The following is a 14,178-nucleotide window of genomic DNA, read 5'->3' on the forward strand; positions in this document are numbered from 1 at the left end:
AATGCAGACTTGCAGAATCACAATGATGCGTTTGTAGTGCGTTAAAATCAAATCTAGACGCGTTACAGGGCTCCTGAATAATTCCTAAGTTCTTATCTTTTTGAATTTCCTTTCTGTCTGACCACAGTGCTCTCTGCTGACACCTCTGTCCATTTTAGGAACTGTCAAGAGTAAGAGCTAATCCCCATAGCAAACCTCTCTTGTTCCAAAACGTTCCTAAAATGGACAGAGGTGTCAGCAGAGAGCACTGTGGTCAGACAGAAAAGAAATTCAAAAAGAAAAGAACTTCCTGTGGAGCATACAGAAGCTCATAAGTACTGAAAGTATTAAGATTTTTTAATAGAAGTAATTTACAAATCTGCATAACTTTCTGGCACCAGTTGATTTAAAAAGAGTACCCATTTAAAGAGGCAGTACATTTTGGATGAATTTCGGGAAATTCCCCAATGTGAACATGGCCTTACTGGAAAATGGGGCATGGCCACCATGAAAATGGGCATGTCCCCGACAGTTAAAAAAACAATTCCAACATATTTACTAATGCTCTTGTATAAAATGTGGTAGATTTGAGTTTAGGATAGATGGAATTTGCAGGGGTTACTGGTACACTGGGTTTTGCTTAGTGCTATTTCAGGAGAAATAAGAGAAAAAACGTGATAGCAAGGAAGGGTTACACTAGTCACTAAGGCCGCTCTGTGCTAGGGGGAGATTTATACAGTATCCTATATTACTATAGATGCCATGTGGGGCAAAAGGGGTTTCTTATGCACTGGCTTTGAGTGGTGCTATGAGCAGAAAGGAAATAAACAGCAACAGCAAAGCAACAAAAGGGTTACACCGAGCAGCAGTATTATAATAGTTATATTCTTGTATATTGGAGCAGTATTATAGTAGTTATATTCTTGTATATAGGAGGCAGTATTATAGTAGTTATATTCTTGTATATAGGAGCAGTATTATAGTAGTTATATTCTTGTATATAAGGGCAGTATTATAGTAGTTATATTCTTGTATATAGGAGCAGTATTATAGTAGTTATATTCTTGTATATAGGAGGCAGTATTATAGTAGTTATATTCTTGTATATAGGGGCAGTATTATAGTAGTTATATTCTTGTATATAGGAGCAGTATTATAGTAGTTATATTCTTGTATATAGGAGGCAGTATTATAGTAGTTATATTCTTGTATATAGGAGCAGTATTACAGTAGTTATATTCTTGTATATAGGAGCAGTATTATAGTAAATATATTCCTGTATATAGGATCAGTATTATAGTAGTTATATTCCTGTATATAGGAGCAGTATTAAAGTAGTTATATTCTTGTATATAGGAGCAGTATTATAGTAGTTATATTCTTGTATCTATGAGGCAGTATTATAGTAGTTATATTCTTGTCCATAAAGGGCAGTATTATAGTAGTTATATTCTTGTCCATAAAGGGCAGTATTAAAGTAGATATATTCTTGACTATAGGAACAGAATTACAGTAGTTATATTCTTGTATATAGGAGCAGTATAAGTAGTTATATTCTTGTATATAGGAGCAGTATTATAGTAGTTATATTCTTGTATATAGAAGCGGTATTATAGTAGATATATTCTTGTATATAAGAGCAGTATTATAGTAGTTATATTCTTGTATATAGGAGCAGTATTATAGTAGTTATATTCTTGTATATAGGAGACAGTATTATAGTAGTTATATTCTTGTATATAGGAGCAGTATTATAGTAGTTATATTCTTGTATATAGGAGCAGTAATATAATAGTTATATTCTTGTATATAGGGGGCAGTATTATAGTAGTTATATTCTTGTATATAGGAGGCAGTATTATAGTAGTTATATTCTTGTATATAGGAGGCAGTATTATAGTAGTTATATTCTTGTATATATGAGGCAGTATTATAGTAGTTATTTTCTTGTGTATAGGAGCAGTATTACAGTAGTTATATTCTTGTATATAGGGATCAGTATTATAGTAGTGATATTCTTGTATATAGGAGCAGTATTATAATAGTTATATTCTTGTATATTGGAGGCAGTATTATAGTAGTTATATTTTTGTACATAGGAGCAGTATCACAGTAGTTATATTTTTGTCCATAAAGGGCAGTATTAAAGTAGTTATATTCTTGCACTTTAAGTCAATTAAATAATTTACATAAACTTCTTTTCTTGTGAAGCACATATAGGTTAAGTGTCAGTTTGGAATTTTTCTAACTCGCAAGAACGAAAACAAATTCTCTAGATATTTGCATGTGACAACGATTATTCAAAGTCATAAAATGTTACAGTGTGTCGGCCTTGATTCTGCGTGACACGTATCCATATATCTTACGGCACAATGCTTAGAGGGAACAGTAGCACTCTCAAGGTCAAGCTGCAAAGCAGCTTTCATTCTGAAGACTATAAACTACAGATGTGACCTCAATTTCCTTTTCATATATCAAATTTATAGGCTTCGGTCTCTGTTTTGATTATCTTTCGAAATCTCCTGATCTGGGTTTGGAAACTTTTTACATTTTGGGGTCTTTCCCTGTTCTCTATGTGATGGAAATAGGAGCTGACTGGTTGAGCATGTATCTTTCTTGTTGCTTTTCCCAACTTGAGAACAGTAAAACATATGTGCTACATGTACTGTATAGAACAGTGGTCGAAAACCGTGGCCCTCCGGATGTTGCAAAACTTCAACACCCAGCATGCCGGGAGTTTAAGTTTTACAACATTTAGAGGGGCCACAGTTTCAGACCACTGATATATAAGGAATCCATATATCTGATCATAATGTTGTAGATCCATCAATATCAACTTCTGAGAGTATTAGAAAAGTTGCAGGTCACAAAAAGATAGGTGACACACGAAGATTAATCATGACACGCCATGTCTTCTTAGAATGCACTCACATGAGACCATTAGCTGTTATGACAGGAGCAACAGTAGAACAAACCTCACAAAGCCCTCCTGCAACTTTTACTAATCTAGAGTAACCTACAGTATGATAAATCTAATAGATATTTTTAACCTGACACCTCATTTCTTAGAAAGCTCTAGCCTATGATCATCACTGTATGAAAAATTTGATTAATAACAAATTTGAATTGCGCAAATCGCTTCATTAAACTCCATTTAGTGCGGTCCAGGCTCCAGGGCATCTAAAATGGCGAATCCATATGTGAGGACATGGGGCAAGGAATCCTGGGAAGGCAGGAACAAGGGTCGGCGGGATGACCCTGAATCGAATGCAGCATGCCGCCTATCAGCAGCCAGTTACCCCTGTGATGTCACAGCCCTATATAATCGTCAGCCATCTTGCGGCCAGTCAAATCAGCATTCTATTACAGAGTGAGAGGGACAGACAGCTGTGTGTGTTGAACAGAAAAGCTTTTTTACAGCAGCGATTTACCTCCCAGTCACATCAGCGTTCTACTGCAGAGAGGGACAGAGAGCAGTGTATTGCACAGAAAAGCTTTTTTACAGCAGAGATTCACCTGAAGCCCAAATCCAGCCTAGAAGCACTGATAGGGAAGGGAGTAAGATTGAGAGAGAGTGTGCAATTTTGGGTGTAGTACACAGCGACTGTGTGCTGCAGCACTGGTGTGTACAACAACTGAAAAGCTAATAGTAGCCAGACCAGAGCAATAAAAGCATATTGTCCTCTATTAAGTGCAACCTGTGCGTACATCTAAGTGGTGTACCATTTTGTTCCTGTTAAAGTCTTAAAGGGGTATTCCGCCCCTAGACATTTTATCCCCTATCCAAAGGATAGGGGATAAGATGTCAGATCGCCGCGGTCCCGCTGCTGGGGACCCCCGGGATCCCCGCTGCGGCACCGTGCTATCATTACAGCACAGAGCGAGTTCGCTCTGTGCGTAATGACGGGCGATACGGGGGACGGAGCAGCGTGACATCATGGCTCCGCCCCTCGTGACATCACGGCCCGTCCCCTTAATGCAAGTCTATGGGAGGGGGCGTGACGACCGCCACGCCCCCTCCCATAGACTTGTATTGAAAGGGGCGGGCCGTGACATCACGAGGGGCGGAGCCGTGACGTAACGATGCTTCGGCCCCTGAACCGCCCATCATTACGTGCAGAGCGAACTCGCTCTGTGCTGTAATGATAGCGCGGTGCCGCAGCGGGGATCCCAGGGGTCCCCAGCAGCGGCACCGCGGCGATCTGACATCTTATCCCCTATCCTTTGGATAGGGGATAAAATGTCTAGGGGCGGAATACCCTTTTAAGGGCCTAGATACTGTGAAAGGCCAGCCAGAAGGACACACCTGCTGGTGTTGTAGACAAATACTGTTTTAAGTGTAGTGGAGCGTATTGTACTCCCCTCATATACGCACTAAGTATGTCAGGCAGAGAAGTGCCAGGACGTGCACATTAGAGTGGCAGAGGCCGAAAATCATCAGGCAGAGGTCGCAGCAGACTAGGGGCGAGTGGCAGCAGGAGTCGCAGCGAGAGGCCTGAGCTCCTGGTATCAGCTAGCAGTCGTGTCTCGACCAGCAACCCATCTGCCATCATCGATTGGTTAACACGGTCATCCACTTCATCACAAGTGACATCTGACACCACCAGTCAACTGTTGGTGGGTTCCTCAGACACAACCCTCAGTTGGTATGGCCCGGGAGCAGTCCCTGTCCTCCCATTGCCTTTGTCCTATGCTGTTCCCTCCCCCACACAAGTATCTTATGTTGTGGATCAGCTCCACTATTTAGTGAGGATGATATACTAGAGGACAGTCAGCAGCTACTGCCCAGCCAATAAGTGGAGAAGACATCCGCCGCTTCCTCCGCTAGGTGGGCAAGTAGCAATGAGGAAAGTGGCGTGGGAGGTGGTGTTGCAAGCGTTCAGGCTCCTGAAGCAGACACTGTTGAGGAACCTGAGGAGGACATCAGTGACGTGCAGACACAACTCGATGATGATGAAGCCGATCGCACTTGAAAGCCGGGTGCAGAAGGGGTTTCATCATCATCAGGAGAAGAGGGTTGCAGGTAGACCGTGAGGCAGCAGCTGAGCCAGCAAGGTGGTAGCAAGGTTGGCAGTCAGCATGGTGGCAGAAGTGGAAAGTCTGGAGCCAAACATGCCCAGGGTAGACCACCTGCTTTGTGGCAGTCTACTTTCCTGGGAGGTAATGGAACAGGGGTTCCTGGAGTCGGCGGCAGTGGCAGTCAATCAGTGCGGATTGTTGGTGGGAAAATCAGCTACTTGGCGGTGTGGCAGTTTTTCATCAAGCATCCGTAAGATGTTAACTTGGCCACATGCAAGATGTGTCGGAAGAATGTGAAGCATGGCCAGGGTCCCAATGTTGGCACCACGGCCCTGCGTCAACATATGCAGCGTCACCATAATGCTGCCTGGGAGAACCGTGGTTCCGATGTGGTGGTCCAGCCTGCTGCATCCCCCAGTGGCACGCCCCTCCCTGTTTTAGCCAGCAAAGGCTCCACCACCTCAGCTGAAGAGAGCTGTGTGTCATACCCATCTTCTGTCACTCCAGATGCTCCTGCTGCTGCCAACTCTGGGCTGTGTCATTCAGCCACTATATGGTCTCCTCATGCTGCCACCAACTCCAGGCTGTGTCATTCAGCAACTATATGGTCTCCTCATGCTGCCGCCAAATCAAGGCTGTGTCTTTAGGCACTATGGGGGAGATTTATCAAAACCTGTGCAGAGGAAAACTTGCCCAGTTGCCCATAGCAACCAATCAGATTGCTTCTTTCATTTTTCACAGGCCTTCATAAAAATGAAAGAAGCAAGCTGATTGGTTGCTATGGGCAACTGGGCAAGTTTTCCTCTGCACAGGTTTTGATAAATCTCCCCCTATATGGTCTGCTCTTGCTGCTGCCACCTGCACGCTGTGTCATTCAGACACTATATGGTCTCCTCATGCTTCCAACACCTCCAGGCTGTGTCATTCAGCCACTATATGGTCTCCTCATGCTGCCGCCAACTCCAAGGTGTCAATCAGCCACTATATGGTCTCCTCATGCTGCTGCCCACTCCAGGCTGTGTCATTCAGCCACTATATGGTCTCCTCATGCTGTCGCCAACTCCGGGCTGTGTCATTCAGTCACTATAAGGTCTCCTCATGCTGCCGCCAACTCCAGGCTGTGTCATTCAGCCACTATATGATCTCCTCATGCTGCCGCCAACTCAAGGCTGTGTCATTCAGCCACTATATGGTCTCTTCATGCTGCCGCCAACTCCAGGCTCTGTCATTCAGCCACAATACGGTCTCCTCATGCTGCCCCCAACTCCAGGCTGTGTCATTTAGCCACTATATGGTCTCCTCATGCTGCCAACATTCATCAAATCGCACAAATTTAATTTTTCAAAAAATTCGCTCATCTCTAATGATATATATATATATATATATATATATATATTTATTTTTTTCCCCCATTGGGTACTTGGGAGGGATGGGATAGGTGTTTAATCTCTTTTTCTTATTAGAAGATTTTGTAATGTAATATTGTGTACTTAAATAAAAAATAATATAAAAAAATAAGTAATCTTTTTGGAAAATGACCTATCATCTGTACTGATTTATTCTATACTTAAAGTAAATCCAATTGCTTGTTATGACACAACATATTTTCTTACAAAACCATCATGCAACTTTTTTATTGATTTATGATAATATATAACGAGATAAATAATTGCTTACAAAGGTTACTGTCACCAGTGCAGTCCTAAAACAATTAGACCAATGTTCTGGAGACCCAAAGGGCCAGTGCATGATAGGAGAAGTAAGGATCCATTCAGATATATCAGTTGCCTAGCATTGTTTCTGTCCGGTGTGCACCAGAGGGAAACTGATAGTAGAACTGATCCCATTCTTTTGCATGGGACAGTTGATAATCATCTGGCGTCTCAGTTTGGACACCGTATGGTTGGACACGCCGGACCGTCACCGGCAGGAGAACGCATCTTTGCTGCATTCCCTCATCCGGCGTTCAGCAATAATGAACAGCGGATGCTTAACAACTGATGACAATTGATGCACAGTTGTAGCATCAGTTGTGTTGATTTTTAGGCTGGGTTCACATTGGACATATGTGAACCCAGCCTTGGTGTCTTTTATGATTGGGTATAACTGAAGTAAGACACAAGTGAAACTCAACTCTATTCTTTTATTTGTATTTTTTACTTCTTACTCATACATTTCTATTCTATTCTAACTAAGTCCAGTTATCTCTTTACAGTATATCTTTTAAAGATAAACATATAAAAATAAAGCCAACTGTATTTATAACACCATATATTCTCCTACAATACCCTTATGCAACTTATGCAACAGCTACTCATCCACAGTTTTAGTTATATTTTCTGTCTTTTATTCATTTATTTATTTTTAATGATCTGTGCCAAGCCAGTCACAATAAAACTAATGATTGGCTATGAGAAAACATATTTCATAAACCCTACAAACCCTCATGCAACCTTTACTTAATTCCTACCCAAAATGAGCCTAGTTATCTTATTTCTCAAAGCCTCAGTCATCATTACCGATTTATGCTGTGTTCATCTTAATAAGACCAGTGATTGATTGTAACATATTTTATTATTTTATAAAGCCCTCTGGCAACATTTACTCTTCTATATATCTATGCTAAGTTTTATTATATTCTAATAAAGCTTCCCACCACCCTGACTGACCTAACGTACTGTTCAGTGGGCTGGAGAAGCAAGATGGACTTAAGAAGGAATGGCTTTCAGGATTAGATACGACTGAAGAACAACAGAAGGAAACGTATTTCTATACTGTTTTTATAGCAGTACCTTCCCCCCTCTATAATAAATTTATTTATCTTTTTAAACCTACTTAGATTTTCTACAGTGCTAAGGCGAACTCTTGGCTGTAATACAATACATCTCTTCCTACAAAACTCTAATGCAACTTTTACTCATCTACGAATCTATAATAAATAGATAGCTAAAAAGAGACATAAATGTTTATTTTTTGTTTTTTTAATACTTCTTATTGATCTGTGTCATGTCTATCACAATAGGATCAATGATCGGTTATCGTAGTACATATTTTACAGAGCCCTCTTGCAACTTTTACTTACCTAGTCAAAATAAGTTACCTTTTCGTATTTTTTGAAAATACCCTCCGGTCATCCTCACTGATCTATATAATTCCTATCACTATAAGAACAGTTATAACAGAATATATTATTCTTTAAATCCCTCCTGCATCTTTTATTCATCTTCATATCCCCTTCTAGTAAAGTTTCATGTGACCCTTACTAACATAACTTACTGTTCACAATTACACAACTGATCCAGAGATTCACAATGGATAGTGGTAGCTAGAAAGTGGCAACAGCTTCCGTGATTGGGTATGATTGTGGCACCACAGGTATAAATCAACACATGGGAATAAATAGTCAACCATAATTTTGTTGAATATGAGCAAGGGGTACAATACAAAAATATGCAATTTATTGACCCCCCCCCCCCCCCCAGTGAGCTTTATATATTACCATCATATGAACAGAAAGGTCCCAACGTGTTTCTCCTCCTACAAAAGGGCTTCATTAGGGAACATTAGACAGAATAGAAAGTAAACAATAACTTAAAAGATATCATGATTACTGAAAATACCTACTGTATTGCTTGGGACTTTTTCAATAACGCTTCGTTGTTTGATGGTTAAAAGATATCATGATAAAGTGACATACATAAAGAAACACCATGCAAAATGTGTGTAGTAAATACCACAGCCAAAAACTGGACCACTCACTCAGGACCCCCACAGTAGAAGATGGGAAGCAGAAGGTGCGAATCACAGATATGCCAACCTATACTGTGGAGAGCTAGTTAAACCAAAGGTAGCATGGTGCCAATGAGTGCTAGCCATACAGAGTAGTCCAGATATAGAGTGAGAAGCATAGTGTGGCCGAGATAACCCTCTCAGATATTGGCAATCACTGGGTATTCATAAAGGCTGCCATAAACTATGTTAAGTATCTCATTTCTGCTATTGAAGGCAGCCCTCTGCTTGATGAAGGATTGTATTGCGAGTTAGTTTTATAACATATTCTCTTTCTTTTCAAGAGCAGAATAGCCTAATTCTCTATACAATGGGCTATAAAATTGTTACTATCTGTGTCACTGAAGAGGTTAATATGGCATTGTGGACTGAAGGGCACCCAAGGTCTTTCTTCTGTTCAATTACCAGACCTTAGAGATATTCCAGAATTCCCTCCTCTAAGACAGAAAAAAAAACAGGGCAAAACATTTAACAGAATCAAGAGTTCCAATCTGCGAGTGTTTATTTTTAACACTGTGTGACTTCATCAGGGAAGAGCCTGGAGCTGGACACAGCCGCAGCTGGCTTATAGAAAGAAGTGCCAGAGTACAGTGGTCCCTCAAGTTACAATATTAATTGGTTCTGGGACGACCATTGTATGTTGAAACCATTGTATGTTGAGACCATAACTCTATGGAAACCTGGTAATTGGTTCTAAAGGCACCAAAATGTCATCCAAAAATAGGAAAAAGTGAGGATTAAAGAAAAATAAGTAGATAACTAATATAGATAAAGCAAATCCTTACATATAAAAGTAGGAAAGATCTGCTGGAGCTGTAATCACTGTCTATGTCAGTGTTTCCCAAGCAGGGAGCCTCCAACTGTTGCAAAACTACAACTCCCAGAATGCCCGGACAGCCAACGGCTGTCCGGGCATGCTGGGAGTTGTAGTTTTGCAACAGCGGGGGCCACCCTGCTTGGGAAACACTGGTCTATGTAGAGGACAGGAGCTTCCTCAGGGTCCTGTACAGTACATGCAATGTCCTAAAAAAGTAACATGGAGTCGCCCTCACCTGGTGTCCGAAGAAGCAGCTAACCCTGGTACAGGTAAAGAGTACAGAACATGTAATACCTCCCTGTACTGTAGGGGGCGCTACCAGACACCAGTCAGTGCATACACTTCAATAATACAGGTAAAGAGTACAGAATATGTAATACCTCCCTGTACTGTAGGGGCGCTACCAGACACCAGTCAGTGCATACACTTCAGTAATACAGATAAAGAACAGTACAGAACATGTAATATTTCCCTGTACTGTAGGGGGCGCTACCAGACACCAGTCAGTGCATACACTTCAGTAATACAGGTAAAGAGTACAGAACATGTAATACCTCCCTGTACTGTAGGGGGCGCTACCAAACACCAGTCAGTGCATACACTTCAATAATACAGGTAAACAGTACAGAATATGTAATACCTCCCTGTACTGTAGGGGCGCTACCAGACACCAGACACTGCATACACTTCAGTAATACAGGTAAAGTGTATAGAACATGTAATACCTCCCTGTACTGTAGGGGGCGCTACCAGACACCAGTCAGTGCATACACTTCAGTAATACAGATAAAGAACAGTACAGAACATGTAATATTTCCCTGTACTGTAGGGGGCGCTACCAGACACCAGTCAGTGCATACACTTCAGTAATACAGGTAAAGAGTACAGAACATGTAATACCTCCCTGTACTGTAGGGGGCGCTACCAGACACCAGTCAGTGCATACACTTCAGTAATACAGGTAAAGAATACAGAACATGTAATACCTCCCTGTACTGTAGGGGGCGCTACCAGACACCAGTCAGTGCATACACTTCAGTAATACAGGTAAAGAGTACAGAACATTTTATACCTCTCTGTACTGTAGGGGGCGCTACCAAACACCAGTCAGTGCATACACTTCAGTAATACAGGTAAAGAGTACAGAACATGTAATACCTCTCTGTACTGTAGGGGGCACTACCAGACATCAGTCAGTGCATACACTTCAGTAATACAGGTAAAGAGTACAGAACATGTAATACCTCCCTGTACTGTAGGGGGCGTTACCAGACACCAGTCAGTGCATACACTTCAGTAATACAGGTAAAAGAGCGCAGAACATGTAATACCTCCCTGTACTGTAGGGGGTGCTACCAGACACCAGTCAGTGCATACACTTCAGTAATACAGGTAAAGAGTACAGAACATGTAATAGCTCCCTGTACTGTAGGGGGCACTACCAGACACCAGTCAGTGCATAACTTTAGTAATACAGGTAAAGAGTACAGAACATGTAATACCTCCCTGTACTGTAGGGGGCGCTACCAAACACCAGTCAGTGCATACACTTCAGTAATACAGGTAAAGAGTACAGAACATTTAATACCTCTCTGTACTGTAGGGGGCGCTACCAAACACCAGTCAGTGCATACACTTCAGTAATACAGGTAAAAGAGCGCAGAACATGTAATACCTCCCTGTACTGTAGGGGGCGCTACCAGACACCAGTCAGTGCATACACTTCAGTAATACAGGGTTTTTACCAGTGAATGCCCATTTTGATTGGTCGGTTCTTCCAGCCATTGAAATGTTTCACAGATCTGGACTGTCTGTACATTGTATGTTGAGTCTGGTTTCAAGATACAATGGTCCAGAAAAGACTCACAGCGCAGACGTACTGAACAGGAACGTAGCTAAAGGCTCACGGGCTCAGGTCTTCTATTGTTTACATTCTGTAGTATGACCTATTCATGGGTTACTGCTGATTGACAGATCTGTACTATCCCTCACATATATCTTCAACATATACCTATAACAGATACCACTTGGTGGCATCTGACAGACATCGGGCACATGTTAATAAAACCATACCTAACAGAATACTTTTTTTTTTATACAGCACTATGGTTTAGAACAACATTCTGCACTATTCCATATAGTAAACTCCAATGTGTGCCATCTAGATGGAAGCCAAAATGAGTGCACTGCAGAGCTGTGTGTGTTTGTATACACTGCAGAGCTGTGTGTGTTTGTATACAGTGCAGAGCTTTGTGTGTTTGTATACAGTGCAGAGCTGTGTGTGTTTGTATACAGTGCAGAGCTGTGTGTTTGCATACCATGCAGAGCTGTGTGTGTTTGTATACAGTGCAGAGCTGTGTGTGTTTGTATACAGTGCAGAGCTGTGTGTGTTTGTATACAGTGCAGAGCTGTGTGTGTTTGTATACAGTGCAGAGCTGTGTGTGTTTGTATACAGTGCAGAGCTGTGTGTGTTTGTATACAGTGCAGAGCTGTGTGTGTTTGTATACAGTGCAGAGCTGTGTGTGTTTGTATACAGTACAGAGCTGTGTGTGTGTTTGTATACAGTGCAGAGCTGTGTGTGTTTGTATATAGTGCAGAGCTGTGTGTGTTTGTATACAGTGCAGAGCTGTGTGTGTGCTTGCATACAGTGCAGAGATGTTTGTGTGTTTACCCAAAGAGCAGAGCTCTGTTTGTGTTTGCATACAGTGTAGGCCTGTGTGTATTTGCATACAGTGGAAAGCTATGTGTGTTTTTTGCATACAGTGCAGAGCTGTATAAGTGTGTGTTTGTATACAGTGCAGAGATGTATGTGTGTGTGTTTGTATACAGTGCAGAGCTGTATGTGTGTGTTTGTATACAGTGCAGAGCTGTATGTGTGTGTTTGTATACAGTGCAGAGATGTATGTGTATGTGTTTGTATACAGTGCAGAGCTGTATGTGTGTGTTTGTATACAGTGCAGAGATGTATGTGTGTGTTTGCATACAGAGCAAAGCAGTGTGCATTTACATATAATGCAGAGGGGCTGTGTGTGAGTGCAGTGTAGAGGTAGTCGGAGGGCTTACCTTTTGTTCCCTGGTGTCCGTGCCCCTGTCACCCTCGCTGGATCAGGCTTCATCAATGGAGCACTGAGCACACAGATCAATGGAGTTCAATAGGACTACTGATTCCTCCTAAAAGTCCCCTAAGTGTCAAAAAAAGTTTAATAAAAGTTTAAAAGACACACATTAACCCCTTCCATATTAAAAGTTCAAAACCACCCCCTTTTCCTAAAACATGTAAACATAATAAACATATTTGGTATTGCCGCGTGCGTTATTGTCCAAACTATTACAAATATACCATTATATATTCCGTACGTTATATGAAATAAATGTAAAAAAAAAATACCAAACACTGACACTGCTTAGCAAAGATACTGGGACAGGCCTTAGAAAGGCCTAGTGGTGCTAACAGAGAGATAAAGCCAACCTATTTGTGCAGAAAGAGGGGTTGAGAACAGAGCCCCCATGTTACGTAGAACAGTAAGAAGTGCAGCCCTGAGCTTACCCACAACACCCTTTCCTGCTTCTTGACGGTCTGCTCTATGCGATGCTCCCCCCCCCCCCCCCAACTGGGCAATAGTCCTACTCTGAACAAGTGTAGGGCGTAGTGAGGTCAAACATAAAACACCCCAGTATGTAGGTCAGGAAAAAGTCAGGGCACAAAGGGTTAACCAGGGAACAGACCAAGGAACAAAGACGGGTGAACAGAAGCCAGACAAACAAACAGAAATAGCAAGGTCAGGCAGGCCAAGTGAGAACCAGGAAGTCAGGCAGTACCAAATCAGTGAGAAAATTGGTAGTCAGGAAACAAGGTAAAAGGTCAGGAGTACATAAAGACAGTATAATAAAAGGTAGGTATGAAAAGCTTGTGCAAGAACAAACTTCTAATACAGGCAATGCAATAAAGCAAGCCTGTAACTTAAATAGCCAAGAGAGTGTGGCCACAGAGGCCTGATACCATTGGTACACTGTCCACACCTCCTGTCTGGCCCCATGGCAACAAGCGATGCCGCAGCTGAACACAGAACCAGATGCAGAAACGCTTGTTATATCTTAAAGGCAGAATCTGAGAGAGATAGTCACCAGCTAGTCAGGAAAAAGTGTGAGACTGGGGAAGATCCATGTGAAGTAACACAGTACTTGGTATGGCTCCAATGGAGTGAACAGGGACCCGAAATAGAGTCACTACTGTGAAATACTGGTACACCTAATCTCATGAAACCCTTTTAATAAGTATTGACACTTCTAGATAGTTTTACAGACCCACTCTGTGACATATTTAGGGAACACTGTAGAAATTTTCACAATTTGCATCAGTCTCATGAGGGTGTTTTGCCTTCTTCCAGATCAACACAGTAGGGACAAAATAAGGTTATAGGTTGAACTTGATGGTCTTTGTTCAACCTTAAGAACTATGTAACTATGTAACAGTGTCTACACCAATGGTCACCAAACTGTGGACCTCCAGATGTTGCAAAACTACAACTCACAGCTTATCCGGACAGCCAATGGCTGTCTGGGAATGCTGGGAG

The 14,178-nt window shown here is 41.8% G+C and overlaps 1 protein-coding gene across 20 annotated transcripts in view; it reads right to left on the reverse strand.

Moving 5' to 3' along the window:
• The window catches only part of SHISA6 (shisa family member 6), a 595,422-nt gene that overhangs the window by 352,339 nt on the left and 228,905 nt on the right, over positions 1 to 14,178 (reverse strand). For all 20 annotated transcript variants that reach the window (XM_056549465.1, XM_056549454.1, XM_056549466.1 and 17 more), the window contains one exon: positions 12,668 to 12,786. The gene's annotated coding sequence lies outside the window, so the exon portion shown is untranslated. The remainder of the gene's footprint in view (positions 1 to 12,667; positions 12,787 to 14,178) is intronic.

Source organism: Hyla sarda, chromosome 13 (assembly GCF_029499605.1).
Source record: "Hyla sarda isolate aHylSar1 chromosome 13, aHylSar1.hap1, whole genome shotgun sequence".
Classification (NCBI taxonomy): domain Eukaryota; kingdom Metazoa; phylum Chordata; class Amphibia; order Anura; family Hylidae; genus Hyla; species Hyla sarda.